The sequence below is a fragment of the Ischnura elegans genome, chromosome 13 (genome assembly GCF_921293095.1).
Source record: "Ischnura elegans chromosome 13, ioIscEleg1.1, whole genome shotgun sequence".
NCBI lineage: Eukaryota > Metazoa > Arthropoda > Insecta > Odonata > Coenagrionidae > Ischnura > Ischnura elegans.
This window is the reverse complement of record NC_060258.1, coordinates 2,839,954-2,846,285: the sequence shown is the minus strand read 5'-3', so window position 1 is coordinate 2,846,285 and position 6,332 is coordinate 2,839,954. Positions and strand designations below refer to the sequence as shown.

General features: G+C 41.6%; 1 protein-coding gene across 1 annotated transcript in view; it reads right to left on the bottom strand.

Annotated features, from left to right (window-relative positions):
• Window positions 1-6,332, bottom strand: part of LOC124170382 (zinc finger protein 271-like) — a 335,367-nt gene that overhangs the window by 206,122 nt on the left and 122,913 nt on the right. The gene's annotated exons all lie outside the window — the stretch shown is intronic.

Sequence of the window (6,332 nt, the reverse complement as noted above, 5' to 3'; positions counted from 1 at the left end):
ACATCCTCTTTTACATGCAAAAAAGATTAAGAGCATCCTGGCATTATCACATCGCCGAGGAATGCCAAACGTTCCTCCTTCTCAAAAGCTAGGTTCACATTTTTATAATTAGAATTTATGCTACTTTGTACACAAATGTGGTTAAACAATTTATCTGAGGAAAATAAAGAAAACGTCCAGTCTACTTTCAAATTTCAATACCTTTTCAGAATGAAGATATGCATTTTAGGTTAACTAGAGGTTTCCCCTTTCTCCACTCACAAAGATTACATGATGTTACATTAGAGGGTGACCTTGCATAATTTGTCACCTCCGCAGATGCCATTGGGTGTTTATATTTATTTATTGCCATGGTCAACTATCTTTTTATGGATAGTTACTTACATTATGCTTACATTCCACTGTAAAATGATATTAACGTAATTTTAAAATTAAATGTACTATACTAACATAAAAGTTTGTGGCCAAAATATTAGATCAGCCATCTTTAGATAAACAACGAGAACTGACCCCCGTGCATGGCGTCTGATATATCGGATAAGATAAAAGTTATTAACATATTGAGAAAAAATTCAATAAAAAATAATTTAATTACCCTGTGGGGCGACTGAAAGTTCTTTGAATGCCACATCTTACATTAATCCTTCTTAATTCGATACATTCAAGTAGTCAGATTAAATATTAGCAGTGCAGTTAAGACAGACATCCATGTCAACTTAATATAGTATAACCATGATGCGCATGTCAATTGGAGCCCAGAAAGAAATTGTATACGGAGGTTCGACGAATCGGACGCTATGCACTAATGGGTTATACCTTAGGCTGCGGAAACGTTTTTAAATGATATGCATTGTGATTGCGGGGAGAGCGTGTGTCAACATTTGACCAATTTTCTCGCCACTGGCAGCCATATCTTAGATTTCATTTCCGTCCTTTCTGCGGTCGCTTGAACTCGGCCAAACGTATACCCTTTTTTCTGAACTGACGGCGGCTGACCGTGAGCTTGCTCGAAACCCACCCACTCTCCTAGCCAATGACAGAAGAAAGTGTGTAGGAGCCCGCAGTCTCTCTCCGAGCTCCGTGCAGTGCTGATCCCTCTCCAGCTCGCAGTTTTGCCAAATCTAATCCGTTGGAACAGCACAGCGTTCGTCCTAGAACCTTCCGCCGCTCCCGAAAGTACCGTTATTCCCAAGGCTGGCAACGCCGGTCGGCCGGATGGAGGGGAAAAGGGAAGGGAATGGATGAGAAGTGGAAGGGGCAGCGCTTCTGATGGTCTATTTTCCACCCAGCCGCCATCAGTTCGGAAAAAGGGTATAGTGGCAGAGCACAAAGGTGTCTTTCGGGGACTGGATACCCTCATCACGGGGAGCGCTGCCCGGTTTTCCCTTCTCCGAGAGAGAACGAGCTCCCTGCTCTCCGCGGCGCATTCACGATGAAAACCATTCGAAAAAATCCCAGCATTTCCTAGGAATTTATTTATGTTGCTGTTGTACATTAGCCAGGGAAACTTATTTGAATGCATTGGTCTCTCCTTCTTGTACTATCGGCGGTAGGTCTTTCGTCCCCGCGTAATAACCAAGGACATATTACATATACGGTCTGTCGTCAGGGGGTGGGGTGGGCAGTCCCGAATTAAGAGGGTTCACCACCTGCCAGACACACACCCGGGGTCCACGAATAAATATCTTTCCCGCTCAGGTCCCGCACACAGTGGCAGAAAAATGTTGACGCTCCCGCAGTCAAAGGTTTAAAGCTACCGGCTGCGTCCGCCGAAGATGAAGACGTTGTGTCAACATTTAATCATTAAGTTTAGCTGCGACATAAGCAAGTTTATATGTCGAATAAGCAGTCATGGAGAAAAGGCAGCAGTGATTCGAGCAGATATGAGCCTATCCCTGGGCAAGATAGGCCAACTAAATAATACACAAAGCCTTTGAAAATGCCGCGATTTGGCGATTGGAGGCTTCTAAGTATGCCTCGTATCATCTGGAGGAGAAGTCAGCGGGTCATCTTCAAATGAGTAAAGATAGAGACCACGGCGGTCAGTACAGCGACACTCATTTCACTGCAGGCGTGAGAACAGTTACGTGAACGGCTGTAGTACTGCGATGAGGAAGGCAAGGGGAAACAACCACATTATTATCCCGAGGAGTCGCTGTCTCTCCAACGTTAATTTATCACTCACGATAGAATTCCTTTGGGTAAAACATTCCGGAGGTAAAACAAGTCCCCCATTCTGATGTCCGGGAGGATACTGCCCGAGAGGTTTTAATAGTCACCTGCGATAAAGTTTTGAAGATAGGTATAGTGGCGGAAAAATTGACGCACAGCTCATCAGCGTCTGAAAGCGGCCAGTTCGGGAACCATTTGTCTTCCAAAATTTCCTAGCGTTTCCAAAATCAATCTTGGGCGTGCTTCGCGATGGCGAATATACGAAATTGTCTATTTTGGTGGGCCTTTACTTCGTTTCCATTGTGCATTTCAAGGATGTATGCATCCGAGACATCGGAAAAAGGTGCGAGGGTTCTGGCAAAACACGGCATAGTGACACTTTTGTGACTTTGTCGTGTTCTACAAGAATCCTGTGTCAAGAAGACAGACGACCCCATATGAAAGGCCAAGTGCCATTCAGATACAAAGGCGAATACACCGAGTCGAGTGCTCTTGCGGAGACTCGTGCATGTGCCAAACATCACGAGCCTTGAAATGCAGAATGAAAGAGCAACCAACAATAGATCATTTCGTTTATCCGCCATCGCCGAGAATGTATGGGGAAGGCCAATGCACATCGTGTACTTCGATAACTCATCACCAAACAGAAGCAATAATTTCCCCGGCTGATTAAATAGGCTATCGAATTAGCCAAAACACCAAGTTTCAACAGGGAGGACAGCTACTCGCTATCCAACGCCTCGAAGAAACTCTTCCCCAAACCAGCCAATTGTCAAAGCTTGCCGCATCTTACCACAATCAAGCCTTATATAAGACTGCGAAACATCTGCATCCGTCATTTCAAACCTGAAGACGCCTGCAGCAACGCTGGCGAAACTATCGTTCAAAGAAGAATCGGTGCTGAGGGCAAGTCGGAAGCCAAGCTGCACCAAGAGGCTAATATTACTTGGACTGTTCTCTCCCTGTTGCGGAAGCGGCTTTTTCTGCTCCTTACTTGTTGGACCACAGCCAGTAGACAGGTGGGGGACTGCGCTCTCGGTTCGCTGCCTGTTTATTACTTTTGTTTTACCACTGACATTTAACGTGTATGATCTACGTATATGTATTACTAACATTCTACGGAAGAAAACTGTCCATATCAATTTTCAATTGACCCCCCTGTGGTTGTTGACTTGTGTTGTGTTGGGTTGTGAAACACATTGAATTGGTGTGGAAGTTAGCGGAGGTTTGCGTTGTATACAACACATCCGTTAATTTTAGTGGTAAAAACAGCTTGTTTTCGGCTAACTACTAGTGATAGATGTGGCTTCTTCATATCAAGATTGTAGTTATAGGAACGAAGACTACGGTAATGTCAAGCGCTCAAATTAGGGAAACTTGATTTTACGCGCATAAAACGGGTACTTTTGGGGAAAAATATTAAGAACTGGAAATACCATGACGCCGAAGATTTTTTGTGACAAGCCGACACAGAAATGAATTCTCTTTCGTATGATCTTTGTTGCATTGAAGTTGATTGCTTTGTTTAGACGCTAGAGCTCCTCAAACTCGGGTATCTTGCTTTATTACAGACAGTATATGAGCTAAAAATGATGCATGACCCTTTGAGAATAATGGTAATAGAATACACGGATCAGGACATTACATTCTCTCCAGATCGCCCCGTGATTAGGAAGAGGAAAATTCTAGAGCTCCTGAAGGAGAATGAATAATGTAGCCCGAGGACGTGCAAATGGAGCATGCTATCCCCGGAAACGATAACGAGGAGGCTGATGAAGATACATAATTCGAATGGATTGATGCAAGAGGACCGCATTCTTTCCAACACAAAAGAGACCTCCACTTCTACAGAAAGGGGGAAAACTTGAATGAAGTACAAGGGCAAACATGAGCAAAAAATGGCTCTTCTCGAGCTATTGCAACTCCTCTAATCAAAGTTGAAAATAAGTCTGTTGCTTTGTCCATCCCTGCCTGTTTGTGATAGTGCCTCAATTTAAAATTTGGAATTATCATTTTGAGAAGTGTATGGAGGAATTCCTGAGAATATTCAGAGAATTGGTATATTTTTAGTGAAAAACATAGTACCTGGGTGTAATTTGCAATCCATTCAGACATTGTCCAAGTGTTATGTTGCCATATAAAGATGGTCAGTTTTTATTAATACCATATTTTAATACAGAAAAATTAATAAGTTTGACAAAAAAATCTACAATAGGAAGATGCTGATGAAATGTTGTGTCCTAGAAAATAAAGGTGATGGTCCCTCAGAAAATATTATTTTTTTTCCACTGTTGACCGCTAACCTTGTCTTATCCAATAGCATTGGTTATTCAAATGTTAATGTTTTCAAACCCTACCCTATGTGTGCATAAAAATTACGTGTGGAACCATTCGGATGATAGTGCAGTAGTGGAAGCAGCAGGTGAGTTCTCTATAGGATTAGCTAATAGTAGGGTGGTTTCCTATTATTTTTTTATTGCCTATATCGGAAGATTATTACTCCTGGAGTATGTATTTCACACTTTTAGATTTTTAAATGACGATATCTATTTTTCGCGATTCAATGAAAAGTGAAAATTTTCAAGCGCGCGAAAACGCGACGGGTAAGGAAATCTCTCCGTGTGACGTATTTCTGGTTCCCCCTCCCACCTTGTGAGGTGACCTTGATCGAGGCTCTGAGCGCTGATAGGACGCAGGATGCTAGCGGCTAGCTGAGTACCTTGCTGGCTGGTAGCGCTTGGCTTAAAAAAGGTTTATCAAACGAAGAAAACTTTCCGACCTTAGCCAGTTTTAAAGGTGATTATTAAGATATGTTTCCCTGAGCTCTGCGCCTCATACATGCATTTATAATCTCAGACGATGTAAAAGTCCTATCTTCTCCTATAGAAACTAGGTCCCTGTGACGTCACGTGGAGTGGCATCGCATGGGCGCCAATCTGGCCGTTTTCCAATGAGGATAAAAATGGACCATTGCCATTCGCCTAAACCGGTATTTCTAAAACGAAATAATTTGTATATTATGAACAGAGTAATGGTGGGTAACAAATCGCAATCAATGCCTTTCGGTTTCTTTGATGAAGGAAACTACCCTATTCTTACGGTGGAGGGTTTGTTGTAACTGCACATGCCCTCCCCGAGATCTGCCTATGATGAGAAGTTTCGAATCCACACGAAGTTTTATTTTCGGCTAATGTTTCAAGCAAATAGTTTTATTAACCTTGCCACACCTCGCATACAGAAATCATCTTTGGATTTAGTATGCTATTGTTTCCAAACCGTACCCTGAAACTTGGATAAATCGAGCATCAAGGGACCAGTTAAAAACTTTGAAATATCAAAAAATTCGATTACAAGAGGTCCTTCATAAAAAAATCCAAAAAATAAAATTCTTCTTTCCAATCAAAACTCACTCACTTATTGCCCTAGGCTTCCTTGACAAATCAGTGGGGACACACTTTGGGACTCCGAAAATATTCTGATCGAGAAAAGCTATGCCTCTGGATGGAAGCCGCAATCTATGAACAGCACTTGTCAATGACACCATCATCTTCCTCATTACCCCTTAACAAATGAGGTGCATATATTCCAATGGAAACTCTGTCACCACCCTAATTCCAGGTATCCTAAGGAGGATTATAATTATGAATTATAATTCCTCAAGATTTTCTAAAATAATGTTGTTATTGTAAAACTAACTGCAGAAATGGAGTGAGTATACCAATAAAAACATTTGTGGTGCAATTTTCAAAACAATCCTACAAAAATCTGATTTTTTGTTCTACTTTGTCGCAATCTCTATTACGAGGTAGGGATAGGGAAGGGTTAGTTTCCAGAAAAAAAGGATCAGGTGTTGAGGAGGTACGTGTGTGTGTGTGTGTGTGTAGCTGCACAAAGGGAACATCTATATTTCATTGAGAAAGAATGTGGAAAACAGAAAAGAATGGTCGCGTTGAATTCTTTTTAAAAGAGTAATATCTCGCTGTCCTAAAATTTCCGAAATAGTTCGCAGAAATAAAGTCTCACGTTTTAAAACTCATTTTCACAGGTAATTAGATTTACATTATAAACCGTTCGAAGAGTTTCATTGTCCGAGATAACCCATAAAAGCACTGAATCAATCGCAAAATATTTTTTATACGAAATTGATGATAAAATTACAG